The sequence below is a fragment of the Ananas comosus genome, linkage group 20, assembly GCF_001540865.1.
Source record: "Ananas comosus cultivar F153 linkage group 20, ASM154086v1, whole genome shotgun sequence".
Taxonomy (NCBI): domain Eukaryota; kingdom Viridiplantae; phylum Streptophyta; class Magnoliopsida; order Poales; family Bromeliaceae; genus Ananas; species Ananas comosus.
The window spans coordinates 5,719,368-5,735,600 of NC_033640.1; the positions used below are offsets into that span (position 1 = coordinate 5,719,368).

General features: G+C 37.5%; 1 long non-coding RNA gene across 12 annotated transcripts; it reads right to left on the reverse strand.

Moving 5' to 3' along the window:
• LOC109725507 lies at positions 477–13,890 on the reverse strand. Of its 12 annotated transcripts, none has more exons than XR_002220282.1 (6): positions 13,705–13,890; positions 13,512–13,627; positions 13,196–13,430; positions 12,913–13,106; positions 7,507–7,661; positions 525–539 (listed from the first exon to the last, which is right to left on the reverse strand). It is a non-coding gene; the product is annotated as an uncharacterized LOC109725507 (long non-coding RNA). The 12 variants fall into 12 exon arrangements; XR_002220281.1 differs by lacking the exon at positions 525–539 and adding an exon at positions 6,506–6,733; XR_002220280.1 differs by lacking the exon at positions 7,507–7,661 and having other exon boundaries at positions 478–539; positions 13,705–13,888.

Here is a 16,233-nt window from a genome sequence, read left to right on the forward strand (position 1 = left end):
AGGTTAAAACACAGCGAAAATTTTTTTTTTTTTTTTAAAACCTGACCCCAGGGTATGCCAGATCCGCCACAAATACAGGGAATCCACTGTTCACACGGACAGAGTCTCCCCTGTATTTGCACGGCGTCGCACAAGTACAAGAGTATAGCCAGAAAACAACCACAACCAAATGAATATAAAGATAACTATACATTCATACATTCACCATTCACATCACAGTTTTATATTCAATGTTTAAACAGAAATCCACGAAGAATCCTTTTGAAAACTGTTTCCTACACAGGAACTTTTATCTTTTTAAAACGTTACCACGAGGGGTAGAAAACCTTTTATTTTGCAAAATTTACAAACCAGTTTATTACATTCACGAAAATTCATATTTTCAAATGTAATAAAAATACTGAACCATATAACTATCTAAGCTATAACAACTGAAATAATAAGAGTAAAGACTATATCGAAATAACCTGGGTCGGAAGCTCTATCAACCGCTACACACGTACCTCACGTCTCGTCCCACTACTCATCGCCCGCGATACCTGAAAAATGGTGGAGGAGGTGAGAACATGTAAACATGTCTCCCCTCCCAGTGGGTACCGCAACCCGATGAAGGCGAGGAGTGCTCACAAGATCAGGAAGAGCTATACAACAACACGGGCCAGTGGAAATATAGTAGCAACAACAATAAACGAAAGAGATATGTAAGGAGCTGACAAGTATAGATGCAGGTAAATAAAACAGTAGCTACAATAAACAGATAAGGATGTACTGGAAATAAACACTACAGCTACTGTATGCATGCGTCAACTGACGATAAGCTCAAAAGTACCCAATCTCGCTGCCCTATTGGTCCGAAGACCTCAGGCCTATGCCACACTGCTCAACCTGCACCTGACCCTCGCAATGAAGCCCCTGGGTCAGAAGCATAGTACCTGACCCTCGCAATGAAGCCCCTGGGCTCACGGGTTGGCAATCCGACCATTTTTTCGGAAAAGAACACCCTCTTGCGGTGGATCAGACCGCTGGTGTTCGTGAAATGCGTACCTGCAGTGGCGATCAATGTAGTATGCTCAAAGATCATCCATCGGCAACTAGCCGACAATCCAGCCCCTCAGGGCACGCCGACCGTATAGGCCATCAGCAACTAATCGGCTACGTAAGTCAAGATAGAACTGTAGCAACTCGACCGAATAGGTCATAGATATCAAAATAGGGGAACCGCCCAACCAAATCACAGATATAGTGAACAGATAAGTCAACTCTACTCCTAAGTATGATATCAACATGAAAATAACTGAGTAGAGGAATGCAGAACAGACCAACTAGGTCAACAGATACGGAATGCACAACAGACCAACTAGGTCAACAGATACGGATGCGGATAGAACCACTCTACTCCTACTCAGGATACTAAGCATGCAAACAACGAGTAGAGTATAATCAAACAACGAGGGTGTAATGTAATCAATAGAGGTGCAAAGCTCAACATATAACATATGCATGGATAATAACAAAGGAGCAAGGGTAAGAAACCATCACCGAGCGTGCACCACTGTACCGACGTCGGATCGAAGTACCCACCTGTACAACTGTCGCGCCTGTCTCCTGACTGCAAAAGAACGTCAACAGGACCTAAGGAGGGTCCACTGGGTTAGTGTCTAACCCATAGCTAAGAAACCCTAAAAGCATAACCCACAAACAATCCCACGGAGATCGGTTTCGAGACCCCAGATAGTCCTATATATGAGATATAATAGGGCTAAACTCTTAACCCGGCTTAAGCATTTTGGGTGGTGGCTAGACCCAAGAGGTTAAGAGAGTTAAGCGTGCTAGGACGGGAGTAGTCCTAGGATGGGTGACCCCCTGGGAAGTCGGGGCGTCACAAAATAGCAAATTTTGTATTCACGTAAGAAAATGTTTATATCGAATAAGTTATCATCAGACAACTATAACATTCAAACATGGCCACAGCTTCGATTAATTTTCTCTTATTTAATTCAAATTCAAGTTAGAGGGCTATCCAAAAATTTCTGCGTCCAAACGCAAAGAACAGTGTTGATTAAAAACTTAAGCAATATATTATAATTAAGAGCCCATTTGGTATTGAAACTCATTTATATCTATCTATACCTTTATATCTATGCACTATTCTCCCTAACACATGGCATAGTTCTCTTTATTGTTAATATGGATTTCATCCCAAACCTACTTAAGTCCTCCTAGGGTTTTTCTTTTTTTTCGCTTGAGCCGAGTCGGACAAAATTTTCTTTTTCTTTATTTGAACCAAACTAATTATTATTGAGTGTGGGCTCCCCCGAACCCGCTCACGTATTCCACATATTTTTCTCTTCTTTTACTTAACCAAACCGGATTTTTCTTTCTTTTTTTTTTTTTTGCTTGAACCGAACCGGGTCATGCCTCTGCATTGGACTGAACTGTTCCTCTTCCACTTCCTTCGGCTATTACCTTCCTTCATCGGCAAGATAAATCCTAATTTTTATTGTTGCTTCTTCCATCGCTATTTCTTCTTTTTTTGTTGTTGTTTTTTATTTTTTTCTCTAATTATCTACATGAAGCATCGCACAGATTATTACACTAGTTTAATACTAATGGATAAAATAGAGTTACAAAAAAATATATATAAAAATATATTTCTATATTTTTCAATAGTACTAAAAAAAATATATCATAATCGCCTCATTGTGATATGCGTGATATTATGTATAGAAACAAAGATATTTTTTATTGCAATTTCAAACGAAACCTAAATGTGATAAGTTATGATCCAAAGAGAATTCCTATTTATATATAAATCCAAACTATTTGGTTAGATTGGTATATCCAAATTTATGAAGGGTAGTTTAGACAACATAAAAGTTTAGGTCCCCTACAAGAGTCTCCTTAAAAAATGGTCTTTTGATAATTAAACATATCCATCACATGCAAATTAAGAAAAGGAATGACACTTTTAATATTACACAGCACTCCACAAAAGAAGAGAAATTTACAACAACGGATTATGTGCAAAGCTTACCATTTGTCAGAGGATATTATTACATGCACCCGGTGCACCATGCACAGTCTCTTTAAAACTTTACCATGTAGATTTTAAAATTATAAAATTTTGAATATATATATATATATATATATATATATTTCTTATAAATCAAATGATGTTCATTTTTTGTACTGTTAATTTTTTGAATTACTTAATGGCCAGAAAATAAACATTTAGGACCAATAATCTTTAAAACTTGTAATCTTTATATACACACCTTTTAGATCGTATGAATCATATCCATCATATTAGATATTAATTTTAACAAATACATGATGTTAGATGTTATGTGATATTCCAACTTTTTGAATTTAAAAAAGTTCATCAACTCCTAAAAGTTGAACCCCAGGTAAGCTATGTTTATACATTATACAACATTAAGCAATGCTACCACAGTACCACTGCACCATTAGATTAGATATAAAATTTACACCCACATAGATATTATTATCCTACAAGTCTTATCACTTTTTTTCAGTATTAATCAAAGATTTTGTGAACCCACACTACAACAAAAACGGTCTATAGCGACACTTTTAAATGTAGGTACATGTCAAAAAAGTGCTGCTAGCTAAAATTACCGACACTTTTAAAAAGTGTTGCTATATGTGGGGTCGCTAGGTATATAGTGACAGTTAAAGAGTGTCGCTATAACCTAAAAGAGTGCTGCTAATTTTTCAACACTTATTTAAGGATTTAGCAACCGTCGAAACTCTATCTCGTTGGCTGCGGTGGCGGAGGAGGATGACAGTAAAGGCTCTTCATCTAGAATTTCAGTGGATTGAGTGAAGAGAGAAGAAAAGATGGTAATTGATTTTTTTTTTTATTTTTCTTTTCTGTTTGTAATCGGGCCATATGGACTGGGTGTGGTGGGTTGAGTAGAGTAATCTTTTATTTTTAGTTGGATTGGGCTTTATATTTAGGCATAAGTAGATGTTTTTTTAAGTTTTAGCATAAATGGGACACTTACTCAAAAGTGTCCTAAACATGTGTCCCTATAACCTAATTCTGTTATAGTGCCATTAATAGAAAGAGCTAAAGATTTATACCTATATATAAAGTGTCTATAAAGCATTTTTATACAATATTTGTATAAAACTACAAACTGTCTTTACTGCAGTACCTAAAATTCCAAATTCAAAATATAATTACTTTATGTAAAGCGAATAACATGCTATTTTTTTCTCTTAAAAATAAACATATGTGTAAAACCATAGATTAATTTATTATTTTTTCTTTTTGTATTTTCCAAGGTTTTGTTGGAAAAATCTTTCTAATCTTTTATTACAATATTATTTAAAAACCAATTCGAAAATTTAATTTACAAGTTTCGAAATATTCCGCGAAAGAAATTAAATAACAAATACTATAAAGAAAAGGTTTAAATAAGATCTGTGGATCGAGGCGTGCAGAGCACTGTCCTAGAAACGAAATTGCCCCTCCACGTGGTTGGCTTCCCGGCAATTACTCCTAGCGATACAACGACCACGTTCCAACCCGTCGGCACGCTTTCAAGGTGGCGCAAGATGAACCCAACCAGCTTCAGATCCAGCAAAAGAAAACTCGGCGAAAACTCAGAAAGCAGGAAAAGACGAAAGGCTTTAGGTATTCTCGGGTTATTAATATTATTATCAACTCGTGCAACCTCGCCCCATATTTATAACCTAGGCGAGAATCTTGTTTCAACGCATCAAATCCGTGTATAACAAGATAAGCCTAAGATTATATGGATAAAGATTAGGATTAGGATTAGTAAAAAGATAAGTATTAAAATAAAGATAAAACCGATAAAATAAAATAAACCGGGTGTATGGACCGCGCGCGCTGCCGCCCGCCCGGCTCGTGCTCGTGCCATGCGTGCATTTATTTAAACGAGAGCATAACTCTCATTTTCTTTCAAGCAACTAGCTTGAGAATAAAGCAATATATAAAAACCACAAACACCCTTATGGTTTTCAATGTGGGACTAAGCATCTCACATGAAATTTTTTGTTGGGCTCCCAAGAGGCCCATTAACAATTATTGGGCTCCTCAAGTGGTTTTAATAAGTTTTAAATCACAAAAACCTAATAAAAACCCAATAAAATCCAATATTCCCCCACATGATTTAAAACTTGAAATAAAGAAAGCAAATAAACTGAAATTCAAAATAAATTAAAAGAATGCTGGATCTTTTATACCATGTATTCGGTAAAGGTACCTTTCGGGTTTGAACCTTCACTTAGCACTTGTCAATGTACATCCGAGGGCACAATGGTGGACTACGCCTTGAACCAAGAGCGGTGAATCAGATTTTCATGAACAGTACACATGGTACAGCTATTTAGGTTCTAAGCGGGTGAGCGCTTTTATGGCCATGCACTAGTATCGCTTCGTGTGTGTTTTAGGAAACCGCCCTCTTCCCATAATCGCGGCCTCACGACTCCACACATGTAATAGGTCCTCAAAGGGTATCTGTAAGGTCACACCCTGCCTTATAGGTCTGGGAGTCATTCAGGGCCAACGCCCTTCCTATCTACTTGCAAACATGAGCACTGTCGCCATAGGGATGATGATATAAAAGCAGTGCTCCTCACAGCTACTTGTTCGACTTGTTTCTACCCATTGAACCTGCAACAGCTTGGGTTGCTGTCGCCGATAACTTATATTGTGGGCTAAGCCCCATCTCCCTCGACGATTCTAGGATCACTGTCCTAGATAATCCCTTCGTAAGCTGATCAGCCAAATTCTTTGTAGATTTCACAAATTCCAATCCAATCACATTTTCCTTCAAATTTTGCCGAATGAACTTATGTCTCACTTTCATGAATCTATTCATCTTCGTCTCCACATTCTCTTAGGCACACTTATCTATAGCAGATTTGCAATCACAATGAATATATATAGGTGCTAAAGGTCTCTTCATAAGTGGTAAATCATAAAGAAACTCTCTAATCCACTTTGCTTCTGCTACAGTTGTATCCAAAGCTATGAGTTCAGATTCCATAGTACTTCTAGCAATCAAAAATTGTTTAGTTGATTTTCAAGAAACAGCTGCTTCTCCTAGAAGAAAAACAAATCTAGTAGTCGACTTTATATCTGCTATATCACTAATCCAATTAGCATCACTATATCCTTCCAATACTGCAAGAAAATCAGTGTAATGTAATCCATAAGATACAGTCCTCTTTAGATATCTCAAAACTCTTTCTAAGGCATTCCAATGCTCTCTATTTGGATTATGGGTATATCTTCTCAATCGGTTCACAACATAAGCCAAATCATGTCACGTCCCGCTATCGCCAATTTGGTTGATCCGGGGCCGTACACAGACGCCGAATGGACAGCACCTCCCCTGTCCGCCCAAGGCTCAACAACAACGAGCACATATATAAAGAAATAAACAATTCCCAGGATAACATTTCAATATACATGGCTTGCACGAGGGCAAACAATAGGCACAAGTGATATTAAACTAACTAAACATGCATTCACTGTAATTTTCAAACTTCAAAACTGAACTGTAAAACTAAATAATTACCCATGAAGTTATTTACATCATTTATTTACATGTCTCTCTGTTCATCACTATGTATAACATGGAACCCAAATTGGTATACCACTAAACGCGGGTGTCTGCTAGCTAGGCTGCTGGGCTCTTGCCGCGATCCTCGGCCACACCGCTCGCGCTAGGACCTGCATGGTTAGTGGTGTGAGAACTACTAAAAGTTCCCAGTGGATTCGGCCACCGACCTCGCCGACTCACCCACTAGGTCTATTCAGGCATATGTAGGCAAGAAAAGTGAATAGATAGTAACCAGCTATAACATGTAACTACTACAATGCCTGTACAAAGCTGAAAGAAACTGTAGATAACATATGAAATTTATGCATGCATGCTATGAATAATCAATACCCAATCCATTTGGTTAACCATTTAGTTAACTATAACTCACCAATGCAATCCCTAAGTATCGGGCCCTAAGCTGCCTCCCGACGGGATTGTTTACTGGGAAGGCTTACACGATCAGCCCAGTTAATGACACACTTCGGAGTGCACTGCTTGGGGGGAGCGACCACCACCAAGCCAAAACAGAATAGGTGAGTATGATCCAATCCTCACTTAGAGGATTCAATAACTGACGATGCCACAATTTAATTTCTAACTAGCTCTTTATGCTAGTTTTACAGTTCCAATATTGATGCTAACCAATGCTTCTAGTCATAATGTCACCAAGTTTACTATTGTCATAGTCTACAGTAAAATTCACACATTCATAGGGTTCTAGGTCCACACTCTATGGTTCACATGTTCTTAATAATGAGATTTGCCCAATTATTCATTTCATAGACATATAATACCATTAACCCTATAATGCATGAATATTATTTTACTCATATACAGATATGCTCAAGAAGGCAACATAGACATAAAGAGGGATTCGATGAATTCGGATAGCACCACCCACCTGTAGGGATGCCAACACACTAGAACCAACGTCTCGGAACGTGTTAACAACGAACTCTCACGACTCGATGCAAATAGAGCTAGAACGAAGTATTTCTTAATTAGCGCGTTGTAGGATCGTCGAAATGTCAATTCGAACTCCCGAGCATGTTTAACCTGCATTCACAAAGGAATAACAGGAATTAAACTTAAGTCACATTCTGATTCCTACAAACTTGCATTTCAACTCCTATGGGCCTATATAGTATCAATATATGTATATATATGTTTGAAGTGAAAAAAAATTTTGGGTAAAGTAATTAAAACCGATTAAATTCGGATTCATACAATCCCAATAGATCTCATGTTGACCGAGAAATCTTGGGGCCAATAATTATGATTTTAATCCACAATAGGCCCATTTATAAATGTGAATTAATGGGCCCCATGAAAGCCCTGTAAAATTTTAGGCCTATACAAAAATTCGGGCCTCATCTCAGCCCAATGAATATTCGTGCCCAACAAGTTTCATCAAAGTGGGTCAAATTTCAGCCCAATTCATGAAATAACAGCCCACATTTTCACCCACATTTAAAAATTCAATCTCGAATACCATATTCAAATTAGATTCGAAATTCGATTTCGAATTTCGAACCAATACCCAAAATATCTCTCATTCGAATTTTGAATACCCAACCATCCAACAACTCATTCAAAATTCAATTTCGAATTTCGAATTTCCAACCAATTTTCAAAATATCCTCCAACAACCGATTCAAAATTCGATTTCGAATTTCGAATCCCTAACCAATTCGCAAAAATCCTCAAACCATCCAACAACCGATTTAAAATTCGATTTCGAATTTCGAATTCCCAACCAATTCCAACCATCCAATAACCGATTCAAAATTCGATTTCGAATTTCGAATCTCCAACCAATTCCCAAAAATCCTCCAACCATCCAACAACGTATTCAAAATTCAATTTCGAATTACGAATCCCTCAAAATATCTCTCACCACCCCTTCCATTATAAATACGAGAACCGAAATCAAACATGGGAGAATTTTTTTACGGAGACGATACGATAGACAAAGAACAAAAAAAAAAATAGATAGATTGCTACACTCGTTCCGACATATAAAAAATTCAAAAAAAGGAGATATCGCCGAGCCGCAGAAAGGAGGAGGATCGCCGAGCCGCGGAAAGGAGGAGAAATCGCCGAGCCGCGGAAAGGAGAAGGATCGTCGAGCCGCGGAAAGGAGGAGAAATCGTCGAGCTGCGAAAAGAAGGAGAGATCGCCAAGCCGCGGAAAGGTGGAGGAATCGTCGAGCTCATTCATCCAATCGGTCATTTGATCAACAGGTAAAGAAAAAAAAAAGAAGAAAAATGAAGAAGAAGAAAAAAAAAATCTCTTTTCTTCCCCCTCCTTTTTTTTCTTTTTTGGTCCTGCGATCGTAGCTATCCATACCATCTAGATGGCTTCGATGGGAGAGTGGAGGGGAATCTTTGATTCCCCGTTTCTTCGGACCTTTCAATACCCCATTCGAAGTTGTTGATGATGGAATGGGTGATCTACATTGCCGCGACCACCCCAACATCGCCGGTTTGATACTTTCGAAAGAAGAGGGGAAGGGAATCTTTGATTCCCCGTTTCTTCGGACCCTTCAATATTTTTTCGAAAATGTCAAATCAAATTCGACGGCTGAACAGATCCATGCCACCGTCAACAACTTCGCCGACGACATCTACAGCATCGCCGGTTTGATACTTTTGAAAGAAAAAGGGAGGGGAATCTTTGATTCCCCGTTTCTTTGAACCCTTCAATATTTCTTTGAAAATGTCAAATCAAATCCGACGGCCGAACAGATCCGTACCACCGTCAACAACTTCGCCGACGACATCTACAGCATCGCCGGGGAAGTATCGCTAGAAAAGGGGAGGGGAATCAAAGATTCTCCATTTCTTCGGACCCCAAAATCAGAACCAAACGGGGATTTCTTCGGACCCAAAATCAGAACTAAACGGGAGTTTTTTCGGACCCCAAATTAAAATCAAAACGGGAATTTCTTCGGACCCCAAATCAAATCCAATTGGAGAATCAAAACAGGGATTTCTTCGGACCCCAAATCCAAATCAAATTGAAAAATCAAAAGGGGATTTCTTCGGACCCCAAATCCAAGTCAAATTGGAAAATCAAAAGAAAATTTCTTCGGACCCCAACACCAAATCAAAATTAAAAGGGGATTTTCTTCGGACCCCAAATCCAAGTCAAATTGAAAAATCAAAAGGAAATTTCTTCGGACCCCAAATCAAACCAAAATTGCAAAACCAAAAGAGGATTGCCTCGAACCATAAATAGAATTGAAAAGAAAACCGAACCAAATTCGAATTAAGTCCACATACAAACCAAATCCGAATCAAGTGCACATACAAACCAAATCCGAACCAAGTCCACAAATAAAGCCAAAAACTAAAATCCAAATAAAACCCAAACCCAAAACCAAATACAGTCCACATAAAAATCCAAACCTAAAGTCCACAAATAAAATTCAAAACCAAATACAGTCCACAAATAAAACTCGAACCCAAAACCAAAACCGAAACCCAACCCAAATCAAGTCCACAATCCAAATCCAAACCCAAAATCCAAATCCAACTTCCAACTTAGGCTCATAAACCTAAACCATATCAAGTTCGTGAACCAAACCCCAAATGCTATACCCAAGTTCATGAATCAAGTCCAATGAACCAAAACTCATAAACCAAGTTCATGAACCACGAACCATATCCATGAATCTTACCCAAGTTCGTGAACCAAACACCACGGATCATAACCCAAGTTCATGAATCAAGGCCCATGAACCAAAATAAACCATGTTCATGAACCATGAACCAAGAATGAACCAAACCCCATATACCTAACTTCATAAATTATAAACCAAGTTCATGAATCATGAATCAAGTCCATATATCAAGATTCATGAGCCAAGTTCATAAACCTTACCCATGAACCATATCCAAGTTCATGAACCAAATCACATATACCCAACTTCATAAACCATAAACCAAATTCATGAATCATGAATCAAGTCCATATACCAAGATTTATGAGCCAAGTTCATAATCCTCACCCATGAACCATATCCAAGTTCATGAACCAAATCCCATATACCTAACTTCATAAATCATAAACCAAGTTCATGAATCATGAATCAAGTCCAAACCAAATCTCATGGACCATACAATCATACACCAAGTTCATGAACCATGAACCATGAGCCAAGTTCATAAACCTCATCCATGATCCATATCCAAGTTCATGAACCAAATCCCATACACCAAACCTCATAAACTAAACTCATAAACCATACACCATATTCCATGAACCATACCCAAGTTCATGAACCAAGACTCATGAACCATAAACCAAATCCCATAAGTCAAGTTCATGAACCAAGTCTCATGAACCATAAACCAAATCCCATAAACCAAGTTCATAAATCATACTTCATGAACCATGAACCATGAACGATACCTAAGTTCACGAACCGAGTCTCATAAACCATAAACCAAACCCATAAACCATACACCAAGTTCATGAACCATACCTTATGAACCATGAACCAAATGAACCAAGTTCATGAACCATACCTTATGAACCATAAACCATGAACCAAATGAACCAAGTTCATAAACCATACACCATGAACCATAAACCATACACCAAATTCATGAACCATACACCATAAACCATAAACCAAGATTATATACCCAACCTCATGACCCATACACCAAGTTCATGAATCATAAACCAAGTTCATGAACCATACCTTATGAACCTATGAACCATATACCAAGTTCATAAACCTCATACATGAACCATATCCAAGTTCATGAACCAAATCCCATACACCAAACCTCATGAACCATAAACCACAACCCAAGCCTATGGACCAAATCCCATGGACCATATACCCAACCTCATCAACCATATGCCAAATTCTATGAGCCATGAACCAAATCATCTTCAAATCTCATGAACCAACACCCAAATATCATGAACCAATACCCAAATCTCATGTCCAAAGTTCATCATGAACTTTTTCTTTTCTCTAGTACATATACCTAGAGTAAAAATCGAATATCGACTACCCCTAATACATATACTTAGGGCTAAGTCAATTGCCTTAGCACATATAACTAAGGCAAATCATCTCCAAATCGACAGAATTCTAAATTATATACTTAGAATTCAGTCAAATGATATGAAGTTCATTTAAACTCTAACACATATACTTAGAGTTCATCCGACTAACCCTAACACATATCCTTAGGGTCTAGTTAACTTTTTACCCTAGCACATATACCTAGAGTGGAAGTCAAATCAAGCTCGACTAGTCCTAATCCATATACTTAGAGTCTAGTCAGCCTTTTGCTCTAGCACATCTACCTAGAGTGAAATCCATACCCGATCGAGTTTTAATACATATACTTAGAGCTTATGCAAATCAAATTCGACGAAGCCTAATATAATACCTCAGGGCTTAGTCAGATCCTCACTCTAGCACATATAACTAGAGTAAAAAATATATTAAACTTGGTTAATCCTGATACATACACTTAGGAATTAGCCACTCTCTACTTTCGGGTAATATCAAATCTGACCTACCTCAATACATATACTTAGGGCCAATTAGACTCTAACACATAGAGTTTAATATCGACTACGTCTTAACACATATACTTAGGACCTAGTCAATCTCAAATCCAACTGAATCCTAATACATATACATAGGATTCAATGAACCAAGACATTATTCATCTCATCCCATTTATAAAGGTCTCTTAATCGAATGTGCCCCAATGTCACGGGAGTAATTAACAGTAGATGCTTGCATCTATTGGAAGCCATGGATCCGCGATACCTGATACCCACATACATACAAATACTCATCTGAATCATGAATACTACCCCACAGCCAAAAAAATCCATCGACCGTGCGAGGTGCGTCATTCGTGGTGGCAGACAATATATACTTACTACTAAGTTGCTTATCAACTTACACTTTAGTAACCAGGAGTTTGGGACAATTAACCTCAACTTTTAAACAGGGTTTACTATGATCTTAGCTCAGCTTTTACCTTCCTATAGCTAATCATAAGTATATACTTAGAGCAAATCTCATAGAGTTCATAATACTTAAAAGTTTCAGCATCTATAATTCTCTGTTCACTACTCATTTACAGCAGGAATTATCTTTCCAATCATAATCTTTAGATCCCTTTCACTTCAGATTTTTCTCAACTATCTATCAATATGTATATGTATATGTATGTATGCAGTTTTATATATTGTCTGAGTACTAATTTCAGCTCCTGCACATTCACCCACATCATTCCAAATTGGGAATTGGAAATCAACTTACCTCAATTTTAGTATTTTAGCAGCTGGACCCCTGCTCAGATCTACCCAATACCACCCTACCAAGTTCCTTTTCAATTCGGAACACCCAAGAGCTCCATCAAGGCAGTAATTTCAGCTCAATATTAATTTTTGCACCATGCTGAAATTCTGCATCATGCTGAAATTTCAGCACTTCACTTCCTCCTTCACTGCTTACTACGAATATAAAACAAATACTTGTTTTGTTCACACTCTTTTAGAGTAATTCCAGACCACTCAACCCAGGGAATAAGTATCCATCTTACCTAAATTCAAGGCTCCATCAGGTTTTTCTTCAATTTGGGCACCCAGATCTTCACCAAGGCAGCAACCACCTCAACAGCAAGAAGCTCAACTCCACAATCCCTCAGGTTTCAACCCTTCCTCAGTTAAATCCTTGATCCACGAGCTTCCTTCTAAGCTCAATCTTGTAATTCGGCAACCCAAGGGATTTCACAAAGATAGCAGCTTCAATACTTTCCTTCTCTTTACATCTACTACCTATACTAACATAATTTTAATCCTTTAAAACCTTGTCCTAAGGCAATTACACTTAATCTTAGCTGAGAACAAGTTGTTTACCTTGAGTTCTATACCTCCTTAGCTGGATTTCCCTGCTCAAAGTCTTTTTCAGCTGAACCTCTTGCTCAGGAGCTCCAACAAGCCCAAACATCAGAATCTACCCATTCTAACAGCCCCTATACAAGTTTAGTTCATTAAAAAAAATCCTCTTATAGAGTGAGTAACCAACTTTAGCTGAGGAATAATCTTTTACCTGAATTCTAAAGCTTCCTCCAGCTGGTCCCCTGCTCTAGCAGGCTTCTTCTTAGCTCCAATAGCAAGAAAACTCCACTCTACAAGTTTTTTCCCTCACTAGCTTGCTCCTAGGGCTGAGAGAGAAAGAGAGGGGATTTAGATAAGAAGGAGGTGGTGGAAGAAGGTACCTCATACGTAGTCATGTTCAGGTGGGCTGGGGTGAAAGGATAAGATCAACTAACTACCAATTAATCCCTCAAAATGCTGAAACTGCATTGCAGTCCAGCAGTTCACAAATCGGTCCCTGGAGGTTTACAATTCAGTCCCTGCAAGTTCGCAGTTCAGTCCCTGCACTAACCAATAGCCTGGCAGCAGCAACTTGAAGCCTTTTTGCCCGTCTAGTTCGCTTCAAACACGTCTAATCACTTCCAAATTATACTAATAAACCTTCACAAGCTACCAATTTAATTTGGAAGCAATTAATTTTTATTTTAGCATTATTGTGATCAATATGATTCCATTAGTCACGTTGTCAAAATTTTCGACATATTACAAATCAGGTCTACTGTAATCCACCAAATATCCTAAAGATTCAATAATCTGTGAATATCTATTTTGACCCATTGAATCTCCTCGATTCTTTTTAAGATGCACACTAGAATCATAAGGTGTCACTACAGGTTTAACATCAAGGTAACCAAACTTTTTCAATAACTGTTCACTATAGTGGAGTTGGCTTATAATAATTTTTTTTTGATTTTCTGATGATCTTCATATTGAGAATAACGTCTGCTTGCCCAAAATCGTTCATATCAAAATTTTTATTTAATAGTTTCTTCACATCATATATCATATTCCTATTAGTACCAAAAATTAAAATATCATCAACATATAAGCATAAGATCACTATCTGTCTATTATACTCTTTCGAATACATGCATTCATCAGACATGTTCACATGAAAACCATTTGATACAACCAAAGAGTCAAATTTCAAATGCCACTGCTTAGGATCTTGTTTAAGTCCATATAAAGATCTATTCAACTTGCACACTTTGTTCTCATGTCCAGAAACTATAAAACCTTCAGGTTGCTTCATATAAATCTCTTCATCCAAATTACTGTTCAGAAAAGCTGTCTTAACATCCATTTGATGAACTATCAAACCATGGATAGAGGCCAAGGCAATCAACACTCTTATAGAAGTAATCCTATCAACAGGAGCATAAACATCAAAATAATCTACCCCAGGATTCTGTGCAAATCCTTGTGCCACTAATCTAGCCTTATACTTATCTGCAGATCCATCGGGTCTCAATTTTTTCTTAAAAATTCATCTACATTCTACAGGCTTACACCCTAAAGGTAAATCAGTCAACTCCCCAGTATGATTCTGTAAAAGAGACCGGATCTCCAGATTAATAGCCTCAATAATAGTGTTGTTAGAAATCTCACTAATTTTAGAATTCACCACAAAAAATCTATTTGCATTGCTATCTTGTGCATAACCCACAAAAACTGTATCCAGAGTCTTAGCTCCGATCTTTCTCTTCTTATTCTCAGATATCTTCACTTTAGCTAGGCACCCCCACACTTTAAAATAATTCAGATTAGACTTCATACCTTTCCAAATCTCATAGGGAGACACATTATAATTCTTGTGAAAAATTATATTCAAAATCACACATGCAGAAATCAAAGCTTCCCCCCACAAGTTCTCGGGGTGCGCCTGAACTAATAATCATCGAATTCACCATATTCATCAAAGTTCTATTCTTACGTTCAGCAACTCCATTAGATTGAGGTGTATAAGGAGCAGTCACTTGATGTACAATTCCAAACTCTTGACAGAAAGCAGTCATCTCATTTGAAGTATATTCACCACCTCGATCATACCTCAAAATCTTGATTTTCTTATCTAATTGATTTTCAACTTCAGCCTTATAAATCTTGAATCTGTTTAAAACCTCATCTTTTGATTTGATCAAATAAACATAATAATATTTTGAATGATCATCTATAAATGTCACAAAATACTTATTTCCACCTCTACTAGGTCTACTTTCATCACAAACATCACTGTGCACCAATTCTAAAAGATCGCTATCTCTATCCACAGATTTAAAAGATTTTCTAGGCTCCTTAGCTTGCACACATATTTCACATCTATGATCAAGTAAATCAGATTTAGGAATTAAATCGAGATGCATCAATCTTTTGATAGTATTAAAATTTACATGTCCCAATCTTCCATGCCAAATATTAGAAGAAATAACATTCATCACAAGAGCACTTTCAATAATAAAAGGAGAAGATACAGATAATTTAAATAAACCATTACTCAAAAATTCTTTTCCGATAAAATTCACTCCTTTCGTTATAACTACACTATTACATTTAAAAACTAACTTAAAACCCTGCTGAACTAAAAGGGAACCACTAATCAAATTCTTTCTAAGGTCGGGAACATGGTGGACTCCGTGCAAGGTTAAGGTCTTCTCAGAGGTCAACTTCAAGTCCACTCAACCTGTCCCTAACACGTGAGAAG